A 15,859-nucleotide genomic window follows, 5' to 3' on the forward strand; every position below is an offset into this window, starting at 1 on the left:
CAGATTGAATCTTTAGTTGTCTATGTCTATAGGTTTAGGTTAAGATAGGATAGGCCTAACTTTATATATCACAAGGGAAATTGTTGTGCAGCATAACAAAGTAGGATAGAGTGCAAATATAAAATATCAATAAACAAATCCAAAATATACACAATGCCAGGATGGAAAGTTGCTCATATCTGAAGTTGCATATAGATGACATACAGCTATGTATGTACAATATGAAATTTGAAGTATATATGGTTAATTCAAAATACTCAATGATTGTACTTAATGTCCCATTATGTTCCGTAAATCAGAAAGTTGTAATGATTGTAAACCATGGAGTGACAGTAATCCAGAGAAAAAGAGAAAATTCCCCATGCCTGGGGTATGATGTGGGTTAAGGAAGATAAGGAACTGATATAATTAATTTAAAGCTGCAAAATGAACGCCTTATCTTTTGTTCCGTTGTATTTTTGAAGCACTATACGGTGTAAAAATGTACACACTCAATAAAATAAAGGACAGTAAATAAAGGGCCTTTTGTAGTGAAGAGGGTGTGATTTAGGTATCATTCTTAATCTGTTGTGTTACCCAGTGCATAGTACAGTAGGCTAATAGGGATATCATTTTGACATGTGACCCTGCATACAGTGAAAGCGGGTACAGATAATAGATGGATGGATCAGATATAGCAAGTAAAACTATTTAGGCTATTACTTTATTTCTCTGAGGACATGTAGGATAAGTAGGTTTTATTTAAAATTAATGTTAAATGCAATTTCCTTCGGGATAAATAAAGTATCTCTATCTCTATCTATGATTTTATGTAACCATGGTTTACAGATTTAGCTTGCAAAATTCCCCATAATTACCACATCAGTGAATGCAGCATAAGGAAAAGCCAATTACAACATGTTCTGGATGGTATTTGAAGCTGTGGAGTCATATTTAAATCTATGCTTCACAATGTACGTCTGTCTGCAGCTGCAGCAGGAGGAAATGAAAAGGTGTGAGTGACATCAGACACTCAAAGTGTGATCGTCTCCTGTGCTGAATAAAAAGTGGTGAAAACTAATTCAAAGAGACTGAAGTGCTGTTTTTAAAGAGTGATGACTCCATGACTCTGCGGTTTGGTGTATTGATTTATGTCTGCGATGGGAAGCCTAATGATCATAGGGATTATATTGTAGTTTATCTGGTGGAAGGCTTCAGGCTATGCTGTTAGTTTGCAGTGTTTGGACTCTGAGTGTGAGCTGTGGCACAATAAGGAGAATAAATCATGACTTTTTTGGTGATTGTTTGTTTCTATTCAGTCAAAGCAGTGATGAATCTAAGGGTTCACAAGATGATTAAAGAAATTACATTTGCTTTTACTATTGTATCATTTTTGTATTTTCTGTGAAATATTAAATCATCATAGATCATTTTACCTCATTGTGCCTGTAAAAAGTCCTTTAAATCAAACAATCTGTGAAGGAAAATGTACATATGGAAATTTTTATCATAAAATTCAGAAACACAGATTTAAAGGAACGTATCCACCTAAAAATGACACAAAAATGACCATGTGTTGTTGCTGTATCCCAACTGTATTGATTTTAACCATGTTATAAGTTCACACTTGAAATGTATTAAAAGATGCAGATTGACATATTTTACCACAATACAAGGTACAACAAAAATTTAATGTTGTAACTGTGATTATTCCAGCAACAGTTCAGATAAATAAAAATACCAAATAATGAACATTTATAAGGACAATATTTTCTGCTTGCTTTTTGAGATGTTTTTACATTTTACATTTTTAGTAGTGTATTATAGTTGTAAGTTAATTTATGGAATGGAAGCATATTGCATTCACCAACATTAAAAAGAGACTGTATCTCCTAATTATGAGATGTGGAAGTCATTATTACTAGAAAGCTACTACTAATATCTAATAATAATGAGATAACCGGTGTATCCATGAAGCATCTCGTACTGGTTTGGCTGCTGAGGTACAAACAGAGTGACTTTTAGCAGATCAGAGTGATTCTGTGCTCCCATTTCAGTTTTTTGCTTTAAGCTATATTCTAAATGTTACTTTACATAAAAACACAAGACAGACTCTCCTGGATAATGTAACATATAACTTGTTAATAAGTTGATAAGTTTAGGAAAAATATTGTGGTTTGAATTAAAACACTCCATGAGGAGAGAACATGCATTTACTGGGTTAAAGTATTAAAATTACAGATTTAGATTAGATTAGATAAAATAAGATTTCGCGAGATTTTGCGTAACTTCTGGCAGTAGCTGTATCCCTTCTTGCCACAAGCTGGTGTCACCAAAACAACCACCACATCCTACGTTGATGACGTATGTTCCTGTTATGTCCTTGTCGCGGGAAGCATTAGCGTTTACACTACAAACAATCTGCGTCCCAGACCACCTTGGCATATGGTTTGAGACTGAATTTTTTGTACTGATGACTTGAGTTTTGTGTCGATTTAAGCCATTAGAAAAGCTCTAACTATAATAACTTTGTCTATGGGTAAAATGAATGGAGGCGGCCGAAACAGCTCAACCCACTTTACAACTCAATGGTTCAAGCTTTAACTGGAGCTATACAGCCACTCATAACACACTGTACAGAACTGGGTTAACTACTGTCGCCTCCACTAAATATCTCAACATCAGCTGCAAGTCTTGCTGAGGGTGCACCCACTCAGGCCAGCTGCTGTAAAAATATGATATTATTCATCCACACTGTGTGCTGTCAAAGCTCAGCCTTATGAATCAGGGGGAATTCAGAAAGTGCTGCAAGGGGACACAAAGCTTTAATGCAAGGAAAAAGACAGATGCAAGAAATAGGAACATTAAAATAGGATTTAAAAGAAGAGTCAAATAAGAAGTTGAAAAGATGAATCCTCTAAAGTCCAGTTTATTCCCCCATAAGGTACATGAACAAAAACTGAAGTGGGATTGGGTTAAAGGCCAGAGTTTTAGCTTCCTGTCTAGCGTGAAGGAAATGATAATTACTTAGTTAATGAGCAGGTGTCAGAGAGACACAGACCTCTCCACATGAACAGAATTTAGAACCCCAACATCGATTTGCATTGATTTAATTATTCAGCGAGTGTCCCCACTCCACAATGGCATATACATGATGTCAGAGAATTATTTTAATTCATGGCGTCCTGAGTCATCTGCTGCGTCACCGGTGCTGATTGTTATTCTGCAGGCGAAGGAACTAAGTCTCAGGGGAGATGAAGGGAAACAAGCAGCAGTGAGGAGAGAAAAGACATTGATTTCTTTCTTTTTTCATTTTACTTTGAAATCCCAGCTGAATTCATTCAGAGTTGAGTAGCAGTAGTTTTCACCATTAAACTCTATGTATCTGTCTAAGAGTATCTTGAAATTACAGCTCACATTTTAAATGTTCGAAGCAGACAGAGTGGCGTCCTCTCGCTGCCAGGGATGAGAGCTCCTTTAAATATTGACTAGCTGACAAAACTTTGAATCAGACTGGAGGACGCAAATCCCAAAAGGAGAAGAAGAGGTGACTCGGGCATTTGTGTATTTCTCCAGGGACAGGTGTGTCCTCACTTTGTAATTGAGGGAAACTGTATGTTTGAGGATAGAAAGAGAGAACATGGTCATACATCCTAAACTGCCCTGCAAAGGCAAAAGACGTTAACTCGCTAGAGTGTGAAACTGAGAAAAATGACTTTAAAGTTTCTGTTTTGTCCAGACAAACGTATTATAGGTAGGACTCCCAAAATTTGATAAAAGTTGCTATAATGAAGAAATGTTTGTATGCAAAAAATCTTGAGCTCAAAATTGACCTTTGACCCTTGTTTGGCAGTTACTGCACTCTGCCTTTGTATCATGTGCCAAAATCAAGGAGTCGTGCAAAGGCAAAAGGCAGTAACTGACATATAATCAATATTTGCTTGCTGTTCACCATACTTACATCCATTATAAGAACACCTAACCAAGGTCTAGTCATCATGGTATTAGTTTTAAATTATATAGAAGACCTTTGGTTGTTCCTATTTAGTACTAAAATGATCAGGATAGTGTGGAAACACTAACAGTTAAACAGTATGTAAATTACTTTGCAGTACAGTATACAATATGAATAAATACAAGAAATATTTTCTCAATAAAGATAATTTAATTAGAATTGAATACAAAGGTATATTTATTGTTTAACAATAAATATATTATGTTTAACACTTTTGCAAGGCACTGTATCCATGTCATATTCTCATTAGGGGCTGTGCCCCCCTAAAGGTCTGATCCTAGAACCGCCCCTGGTTAAGGGTTAAGGGCCACCAAACTGCTCATGATGCACAGTCAACAAACTCGACTTGGATTACTACTTTTTAACTCTGACATAACATAGACAGAGTTGACCGTCCATTTAGGTTAGCCTACTTTGTACGGACGTTAGCGATAACTAGCTTAGTGCTATTATGGATTTGTGTAAGATCTGACATGAACACCTGCAAGAAGGAAATATGGTTCAAACACGTATGGATTGTTGTGGATACAGCAGATGACGTGCATTGCTATGGATTATATCTTCCATGGATTATATCGGATTGCATGGAAAGGTAGGATGCCTGTGTATTTAATAATTGGTTTTCGGCGTCTGATGTGAGGCTCCGCCAAGTGAGGAGGTGTGTCAGCATCACCGTTAGCGCTACGTGACACAGATTAAATTTAGCTAGCTCCGGGCTGTCACTGACGTTGACAGATCTCAACCATCGCCACTTCATTTCAAAGATGTGTCGTTTGTATGTTACGTGGTTTGGTGACAATTAAAAGCGGCAAATTTTGACAGTATGACAAAGCCAGAGTACAGTAACATCACGGCGGCACAGTAACATCTCTCTTGATGCCTGGCTAAACAAAGTCAGAACACTGCCAGAACTGTCAGAAGATCTGCTGTGGTTTCTCGTATCGTTTTGGATGTCACGGTTGTCATAGCCCTTTATTTTCTCGTTAAAACAATCAAATTGACTCACGATATTTATTCACATGATAAAGGAGGTCTCAAATAACCCAAAAATGGCATTAACTAATTTTTGACCAAACATGATGTTACGGCGTTTTGCCTTTGTAGGGCAGTAAACGTTAAAGGAATAGTTTGACATTTTGGGGCACAGGGCTTTAAAGATGCCCTGGGCTTTCGGCTGCTCAGGTCAGGGTGGACGGATTAGTCAAACAAACAAAGGACTTTTACCCTGTTCGTAAAACTGTAAAACTGTTCGTGTCCCATGTGAAACCAAAAGTCAACATTGACTTATTTACATACTTAGTACGTAACCTATGTAAGTTAAGTCACATACATAACAAAGCCTACTTAACTCACCTCAAGTACAGTATTTAAGTAAATTACATAATAAACATACTTATTTTAACCCAAACCATGATCTTTTCCTTAACCTAGCCAAGTGGTTTTGTCGCCTAAACCTAACCCGAACATGCATGTTGAAAAATGACGCCAAAGGGGTACCCAGAGTGTTAAAAAGATGAAGCCAAGGGGACTTGACCAAATATCCAAATGTGACGAGTTGGGAGCGAGAATGTGTAGAAATATGTAGCTGGAGGCAGCAGCCGGTTAGCTTAGCTTAGCATAAACACCTGAAACAGATGGAAACAGCTAATCTAGTTCTGTCCAAAGGTAACACAACCTGATGAGATTATTAGCACAGTTTTTACAGGTGTACTTTGAGACTACAAAGCTTTGATTTTGTATTTTTTTTTCTCGCCGAATAATTAAATCAATGCAAATCGATGTTGGGGCTCTACATTCTGCTCACGTGGAGAGGTCTGTGTCTCTCTGACACCTGCTCATTAACTAAGTAATTATCATTTCCTTCAAGATAAAACTCTGGCCTTTAACCCAATCCCACTTCAGTTTTTATTCATGTAACAAATAAACAAAATACGAGAACACGGTATATCTCGTTTGCGTGTAGAAACCACAATTCCCTGTTTTAAGGGGGGTTGTGGGAGCAATCGGTTCCCAGTCAAGACATAGTAACACCCCGTAAAATTCATCTAGTTGTTTGTGTGACATCTAAAAATGGACATCTGACTGACTGAGGTTATTAAAGCAGCTATAATAAATACTTTTACTGTAATTAACAAGGAATCGTTTGGCTACAGTACATTCATGTGAAAGGGGTGATGAACCAACAGAGAATTATCAGCAACCAGAGATGGGAAGTGACAAAGTACAAATACTTCGTTACTGTACTCAAGTAGATTTTTCAGATATTTTTACTTTACTATTTATTTTTGTGCCAACTTTTTACTTTTACTCCTTACATTTTTAACACGAATATCGATACTTTCTACTCCTTACATTTTACAAAATTGGCTCGGTACTTTAGCTTCAAATAATTTCAGTGGAGTTACCGTTATTATTTTTCGCGTCATCAATACCGAATTCAATCTAATTGAATGGGAATATACGTTGCACTTGACGCACCACTACAAGACGATTCGCCAGATTCAGAAGATTAAAAAGAGAAACTGGATCTGTGAATTCTCACAGAATCATAATTGAATTCTTATCTTGCTACTCAGTCAGAATCTTCTTAACCTGAAGTCCCAGTCTCTGTCACAATAATCATATATGTGATGTTTTAGGCCTATTGGCAGACATCCATTTAAAATTTAGGCAATGGCATATAAAGAGCCTTTTTTTCCATGTCCACTGAAGTTTCTCAGCTTGCACTCTATTAACATTTGTGTGGTCCAGGTAGCTTTGCATAAAAAATGGTGGTCATTCGCAAGGCTACTTTTACTTTTATACTTTAAGTAAATTTCCAAGCCTGTACTTGGTTACTTTTACTTGAGTAAAGAAGTTAAATCAGTACTTCTACTTTTACCAGAGTATTTTTTAACACAAGTATCTGTACTTCTACTTGAGTATGGGAAGTGAGTACTTTTGCCATCTCTGTCAGCTACAAACAGTTTGTCCTCCTCAGCCTAATGGTTAGTGATCAGAATCCGTCCTTCTCTTTTTGGACAGTGAAACAAGACGATGGCTGACAGTGAAACACAAAATGTGCTGAAGGCCAGAGAAGATGGTTTTTCCTGTAGGAGGTCTAAGAGCAGATAATTAGTCGGCTGTTGGCTCATTATTACAGAGGCATGTTTGACTGCATTGTTTGATCAATTCTCCTTGGGCAGGAATAATGAGATCCCAGGGTTCAAAGAAAACACTGGGACGAAGATACTGTACCTGCACATACAAAAAAACACACACACACACACACACACACACAAACACACACAAACCTGAGAGAACTGGATTATGTTTTTAATGTAACAGTGCAACATTAAGTGCCTCACATTTGTCCTCACTCTCACTTTGTTTACCACCAGACAGCTGGGACTCCTTCAATCAAGGTTATGGCAGCAATCTCCCAGAATGCCACGCCGCACCATGAATCCTCCCTCTGGGCTGACATCCAGTGTTTTTAATCTTGCCAGCAGTCAGACACAGGCAGAGCCAGTTATTGCCCCGTCTGTTAGAGCTTCTCTTTCAGATAACCAGACTCAATTTCCCAGCCTGATGGCAATCTCTGTCAGGCTGAAGCAGAGCGAAAGATCAGGTGAAAGATTGCTGGTGTTATTTACGTTTGCACAGCAAGAAGAACAACACAACGGCTTCGAGCTGCAGCAATGATTCGTCCTGAAAATTAAGCTTAGCATTTAGCTCAAAATACCACCGTGCCTAAGTACAGCCTAACAGAGCCCAATCAATCAATACATAAATAACGTTACTTAATTGTCCCCTGTGGGACAATTGGTTATGCCGCAGTGGAATGTATACCTTTAGCACACATAAAACACAGGGCACAAAAAAGAAAAACATAAACACACAGTTAAAATACTTACTTAATTAAAAATATTTAAAAACCAATACAGTAAGTTAAACCGACAAACTATTTTCCTTCTAGAGTTTAGGAGGGAGATGGCAGAGGTACAAAGTGCTGCTAGCATAACTGTAGACTCTTGTTAATGCTATTTGACTATTTGAATATGATTATTTCTTGGCCAGAAACTATGGTGGTTGCCTGGCAGCAGGCAAAAGACGTTGAATTGTTTTTTGTACGAATTAAACAAACGACATAGCGTGTGAATCAGTGAGCTTTAGAACTTCTGGTAGGTGTATTATGTCACATTTGAACCTGAAACCAGGCTAGCTGTTTCCCCTCTGTTTCCTGTTTCTCTTTAGCTAAGCTAACCAGCTGCTGGCTGTGGTTCATATATATTATTATTTTTGTATTATTAACATGAGAGTGGTGTTGATCTTCTCATCTTAACTCTTGGCAAGAAAGCAAATAAGTATATATATCCCAAAATGTCGAACTATAGCTTTAAGGCCAAAGCTTTGATCTATTGTAACATCTCCAACAATGTTTTCATATCTGTCAAACAATTAACTTCTGTTTTCTCTAAAACAACCCTGTCCTCTCCTGCCGTCGGGGATGGACTGACAATCTGTGCGTTCGGGAAAAGTCCAGAACGGACGTCCAAAAAACTGAGGAAGAAGTGTAGGCCTACTAGTCTGACTATCACCAGACCAAGCTCAATCTTTTAAGATTGAACATTACAGGGCAAAATCAAATCGCTGCCAGATCGGGCTATAGGCCTAGCCTACATCATTAGACGTGACGATAGCTAGTAGAAAATGTAAGGAGAAAGGTGGATGGGAAAAATTCAAAGAAAAGAGGGCTCTCGAGACTGATGCAGCAAAATGCAAAAAGAGTTAATTTCACATCAGCAAGAGGTATACTGGTAAGTGCCAGGAGCAGGACACATTATAATAGGCTACCTTTATGTCTATCTTAGCGAATTGCATAGCCAGCTATCAACATGAGTGTGAATCGTGATTATGAATATTATCGTGCAATTTGGTGCTGTCACACTTAACATGTTTAATAATTTCTGTTAATTTGAAACATTGTGAAAACATTGCGACCATGCATTTGCGCAGCACTCAGACACTGCAAATCGTCACCAATGAAACGGGAACTGCCTGCTGAGTTCAATGATACCTCACACAAGACTCTACGTCATACAGTTCATTACTGTGAGAGGGGGCGCGGCCAAAGCATAGGGGGTGGGCCAAACCATCAGCAATGAAGAAGGAACTCTCTGCTGAGTTCAATGACACCTCACACAAGACTCTACCTTAAACAGTTCAAATGTTATGAAAGGGGGCATGGCCTGAGTAAGTGGGTGTGGTTAAAGTATAGGAGGTGGCTCAGTATCACATGTAGACCACACATTATAAGTTTCATGTAAATCGGATGATGTTTGTCATATAAGGTGCATTTCCTGTTGCCATCGGGGAGCGCTATGACCAAAAGTCAATTTTGGCCTGTAGATGTCCTCAGGCCTGGACCCTTGTCAATCGTGAGAAATTTTGGGCAGATACGACAACGTACACTCAAGTTACAACAACTTCATCGCTAAACACTCAAAATGGCCGTCACGCCACGCCCACACCATCTGACAAAAAGTTTTTCTTTTAATCTTTAAAGATTATTTTTGGGGCATTTTCCCTTTATTGATAGACTGGAAAGGGGGAGAGAGATGTGGGATGAGACGGAGCAAAGGGCAGCGGGTCGGATTCGAACCTGCGCCGCTGCAAGACTCAGCCAACATGGGGCAAACGCTCTTGCTGGGTGAGCTAGAGAACGCCCCAATACCTTTTCATCTTTAAGGTGTTGAGATGATACAAACCAAATTGGAAGTCCATCGGATGAAATCTCTAGGAGGAGTTCATTAAAGTATAGCACCTTGACTTTTAGGCGTACTTCCTGTTGCCACTAGGGGGCGCTATGACTTTGAGTCAATTTTGTCTGGTAAATGTGCTCAGAGTTAGTCTTATGAATCATGAAACGTTTCGAAACAATGGGGCAATGTACACTCAAGTTAAACCCACTTCCTGTTTCGATGGCGCCCCGCCACGGCCATGCCCTATGACAAAAAATGTTTTTCTTTTAATAACTTTTCATCTTTAACGTCTTAAGATGGCAAAGACCAAATTTGAAGTTGATCGGATGAAATCTCTAGGAGGAGTTCGTAAAAGTACGACATGTGGAAATGGCCAAAATCACACAAATTTTGAACTTTCAATTCAAAATGGCGGACTTCCTGTTGGGTTTAGGGTATGGCTCCAATGACGTTTTTTGTACATCGTGACATGTTACATATGTGTACTAAGTTTCATTAGTCTTTGTTAAAAGTACTGCAGTTCGGTAGGGTTCGGCCAGGCCAGAGTTTGAGTTTGGTCGGGTTTGGTCAGGTTCGGTCGGGTTCGGGGTCGGGTTTGGTCAGGTTCGGGCAAAGAACTTCAGCTCTAACTGAAGTTTAGGTTTGGTCAGGTTTGGTCAGGTTCGGGCAAAGAACTTCAGCTCTAACTGAAGTTTAGGTTTGGTCAGGTTCGGTCAGGTTCATTTAGGTTTGGCCGGTTTCGGTAAGGTTCGGTCGGGTTCAGTAGGGTTCGGTCAGGTTCGGGCAAAGAACTTCAGCTCTAACTGAAGGTCGGGTTCGGTCGGGTTCGGCAGGGTTCGGCCGGGTTCAGGATTGGGGTCGGGTTCGGGATCGGGGTCGGTTGGGTTTGGTAGGGTTGAAATAGGATGGTATTCCTCTTGGTGCTTTGTAATAAATAAAATAGAATTTGAAAACATAAAAAAAATAAGAATTTAAAAGCAATAGTGTCCTGCCACTCTCACTTCCTGTTGCCACTAGGGGGCGCTATGACTTTGAGTCAATTTTGTCCGGTAAATGCGCTCAGAGTTAGAGTCTTATGAATCATCAAACGTTTCGAATCAAGTGGGAAATGTACACTCACATCACACCCACTTCCTGTTTCGATGGCGAAACGCACAAAATGGCCGCACCGCCACGTCCATGCCCTATAACGAAAGGTTTTTCTTTTAATAACTTTTCATCTTTAATGTCTTAAGATGGCACAGACCAAATTTGAAGTTGATCAGATGAAATCTCTAAAAGGAGTTTGTTAAAGTACGACGTGGAAATGGCCAAAATCGCACTAATTTTGAACTTTCAATTCAAAATGGCGGACTTCCTTTTGAGTTTAGGGTATGGCTCCAATTACGTTTTTTGTACGTCGTGACATGTTACATATGTGTACCAAGTTTCGTTAGTCTACGTTAAATGTACTGCAGGGGCTAAATTTTTTAAGTTTTGTAGGGGGTGCTAGCGAGCCATTTTTGTGAGCCTATTCCCGAAACCCTTAAAATACGTACATTTTCACCAGACTTGATGCGCCTGCCAATTTTGGTGGGTTTTTGATATGGTAAGCCCCTCAAAAAGGCAATTCATTTGCTGTAATAATAATTCCTTCATGTTACTTGCTGTGAATACCTTGGAGATAGGCTACAGTATTGTGGCATAGTATCAGAACATCCATGTCCTGGACATCTGTCGCGCATGGCTAGGGGCGAATGGCCGGATGATGGGCCTATTTGGGAGAAAGTCCAGGGCTGTTTTTTTAGCCCCAGTCCGTCCCTGCCTGCCGTATGTTAGTAGTGTCGGTAAATCCAAAGCTGATGAGAACTCTCCAAACTGGTCTTTCCTCAGTCTCTCTCTCAGCCTCCTGGGTCAAATCATCCACTCTGCAAATCCTCCTGTAGTCCCCCCTGCTGTTCTTGCACGTGTACAGAGAACAAAAACAAATCAGATGAAAGGGTCTTTGGATCAGCCATAGTGAACATCTGCCATGTGGCAGGTGTGCTTTTTTTGATAGCAGAGAAAAAGCGTCCACCCCCACCATAGCACTTCAACTCCAACAAATGAGAGCTCCACGTGTAGCAGACAACACCACGTGGACACGTGCACAAATTGATCTCGCTTGCTTGGTTGAGATTGTTTCTTTCTCAGAAGAGATGAAGATGTTGCTAAGACAACAGCATTATACAGAGAATAATTATTTACATCCACCAAGGCTTTCCTCTGTTGGTCTTCTTACTAATCGATGCGAGTGGTTTATAATAATCATTAAATTCCGAAAGTACAATAGCTTAAATATTCTATCTTGTTTCTGTGGTACAATTTCTGGATCACAACGGTTCAAATGATTAAAGTCGTCTCTTGGCTGCAATTTTAAATCACAAGGACAACAGACAGCTGGTTATCCATCATCCTCTGGCTATAAACAGTAAATTAGAGCAGCTTGTAGCTGTAGAAGGAAGTGATTGATTGATTGAAGTAAATCTGAATCTTTTGAAAATACAAGTTTGTAAATCATTTCATCCGTGGCACCACTCTATGATGATTTTTAGCGATGCTGTCTAGTTGGTCAGTCTACTACTTTGGTCCAGAATGAAATATCTCAACAACTATTGGATGGCTTGCCATGACATTTTGTTTAAACATTCATGAACCCCAAAGGATGAATCCTACAGGACGTTGGTGATCCTCTGACTTTTCATCTAGCACCAGCATGAGGTTGACATTTGTGGTTTTGAGTGAAATATCTCCATAACTATTGGATGGACTGCCAGAATATTTGGTTCAGACATTCATGTTCCCGTCAGGATGAATTGTAATAACTTTGGTGATCCTCCACTTTTTTCATCTAGTGCCAACATCAGGTCAGAATGTAATATTAAAAACCAAATACATGCAAAACTGATGACATTTAGTTCAGCAAGACAACCTTTTACATTTAGCTGACACTTTTATCCAAAGCGCCTTACAATTGCTATATATATATCAGAGGTCACACAACTCTGGAGCAACTTGGGGTTAAGTGTCTTGCTCAGGGACACATTGGTTGATATATCACAGTGGGAATCGACCCCTGAGCTCCCACACCAAAGGCATGTGTCATATCCACTATGCCATCACCACCCGACTAGAAAAAAAGCCACTTTTAGGATTTTTGAAGCATAAATGCAATTGCCCAAAGTAAAAAGCTAATGTTGTAAACAAACTACACCATGGTCGCATGACTACAACCTCACCACCACTAGCTTCCAAACTGATGTCACGTGTTTCAGCATGGTGACGTTTGACAATCCATGTAGTCTCATTTAGCCTAATTTTTTTTAAGACATGTAAAAGCTTCAAAATTCACTCGTGGGGTATTTACTGACTTATGGAGCTTAGCATAAGTTCAACCAGGAAGTCTATCTCATGTTACTCACTCATTGGCTGTGTCTTATTCCGATACTTCCGTCAGTACACTGCGAATGTGCAGTGACTACTTACTGCTGTAGTGCCCACTTTCGATGGTTAGTATTGTCCAAAGAGGAACACTTATGTTAAAACATTTACCGGAAATGATGAGCAGGATGAACGTGACGAACGCAACACATGTGAACGCGATTTTCCAGCCCGCTTTCCTGTATGCAAATGAGGAGCTGCTGGCTCTGCTCGTCGCCTCTCAAAATCTGATGAAACTGACCTTTGTCGATCTAAAATTAAGACAGCTTCAGCAACTATATGGCCGATTTCTCGCTTAAAATGTTTTCAGAAACATTTTCGTAAAATATGAGATCATAATTCCGAACAAGCCGCCATTACGGTCGGTTTGAAATTCTCGAGCAGCCAGACCCACGTGATGTGTTCCTCCAATCAGCTGTCAAGCCAAGGGCTCCCTTCCGCTTTGTAGTCAAGATGGTGCCCATTTTTGACAATTTTTAGGGGGTCATCCGGGTACTTTCAGTGCACTGACATTTTGCGTTATAATAATAATAATAATAAATGTTATTTATATAGCGCTTTTCATTGTACTCAAAGACACTTATTATCTACACTATATACTTAAAACTAAGTGTTTGAAGTGTGCAAATAGGCGGTTTGAGACACACCCATTCTCATTCACCTCACTCTCCCTCCTCCTGCTTCACATTACCAGCTGATTAGGGAGCGTTTACTCCCAACCAGGTTCAGCCACAATCTCGGGGGGGGGGGGCTTTAAATATGATGACGTCATTTCACAAAACGTGAAAATTAAAAAAAAAAAAAACATTGACTTCGCGACGAGGGAAGCGGAAGTGCAAAAATCCAGGTTTTAGGACTCATTCCTGCAGCACTCCACATCTACATGTTAGCATTCTCATTATGAGGCTGTTAACACGCTGAGCTTAGCATTTAGTTCAAGGCACCACTGTTCTGAAGTACAGCATCTAAGAGCTGCTAGCATGGCTGTACTCTTTTGTCATGCACAAAAATAAATATAAATGCAGATATATACTGGATTTAGAATTAGAAAATGAAGTATGCTTGTTAGGGTTGTCATATGAATAGTTGTTTAAATTAATTTCTTTCATTCAGTTCAAAAGTAAAATGAATTTACGTTTACTCTCTTAGTCGCTTGAAGCATTCACTGACTTTACTGGCTCAAGAGGGTGTTTTGTGTCAAGATGTCTCATGAACTTATTTGGGACCATTTGACAGTTTTTCCTGCAGGTAAGGCGTTCAGGTGTGGGCAGTTAGCTTCACCTAACCCTGAAAAGCTGTATAAGTAGTTTCCCATCGCACACTCTAATTTAACTTCTTTTGGTCGTCTCACGCTGTGTTGAGGGCTGGGATTTGTTAGCTTTTCTTTGAGCAATAACAGATGGTTATTATTGTGTTTTGGTACATTTGACAACATAATATTAACATGTAGTTAAATGTTACATAGTTTTGTTGGGAGATTAAATACTATCTAAATTGTGCTGTAAAAACCAAAGCAAAAAAAGCTAAAAATATCACATTAATCTGTCTTAATAGCAGCAGAAATTGTTCAGTTTGAGACTGTGATGCACATGGCTGATAGCTACTGTACCTCATGTTACAGATTAGTATAATTCACCATGTCCAATGTGCCGTCTTTGTGTTGCAGAGGTTGTAATTAATGAATGCGTGTGCATGAGCACGCTCAATGTGATTTTCCTCTTAAAACAGACAGAATCTGTGTGAGGTTTGGTCATGTGTGCAGAGCATTCAGGATGTTCACAGCAGCGATGTCAGCTCGTCCTGACCTAACAGCTCACTGCTCTGAATTTTAACTCTCTGTCTGATTATCAGCACACTACAGATGCACCGACCTAGAAAGAGACAGAGAGAGAAACACACACTATCACCACACTGCAATAAACATGTCCCATTTCAGCTTCTGCCATCATATGAAGCTCAAATTTAAAATGTCAAACAATCATCTGTAAAATAATTATTAGCTTTTTGTTAAATGTAGGCTACTTTTGAAGATGATTACTGTAGCATTACCCCTTATTGATAGAAGAGCTATTCAGGAGGTATATAGGATAATGTAAAACGAGCTGGTCATTATTGCAAATTATTACACAACCTTGTTCAATCACGGCATTCTACGGTCTGTTTTTTTCTGTATAACAGACCGTTGCTATGTATACCGCTGAGTTTTTGTTAGCTAGTTAGCGGCTAACTTTAGGGCAGACAAACACACTTAATAGCTGTGTTCAAACCATTCCCTCATTCACTCACTCACTATTCCCTATATCGTGTTTATTAAATAGTAAACTACATAGGGAATCACCAAACAAGTCCTTCTGCTTCTTCTTCTCCTCCAGGAAGGCGTTGCATTGTGGTATATGGGAGTAAAAATGTAGGGTACATCGTATGTGCGCTCAAATTTGCTGTGCATTGGAGGTATTTCATAGTGGACTATATAGTGAATGAAATTAACCGCTGAGTATTTGAACACCACTACAAAATGGCGAACAAACTAACTATATAGTGCACTTGATATACTGTACTTGATTTCCATGATAGGGAACGGTTTCGAAAACAGTTTACATTTAATGTATTCCTTACACTTTTACTGTTGTATTTTTATGTTGTTTTATTGTATTTCATTACT

The sequence above is a fragment of the Sander lucioperca genome, chromosome 21 (assembly GCF_008315115.2).
Source record: "Sander lucioperca isolate FBNREF2018 chromosome 21, SLUC_FBN_1.2, whole genome shotgun sequence".
Taxonomy (NCBI): domain Eukaryota; kingdom Metazoa; phylum Chordata; class Actinopteri; order Perciformes; family Percidae; genus Sander; species Sander lucioperca.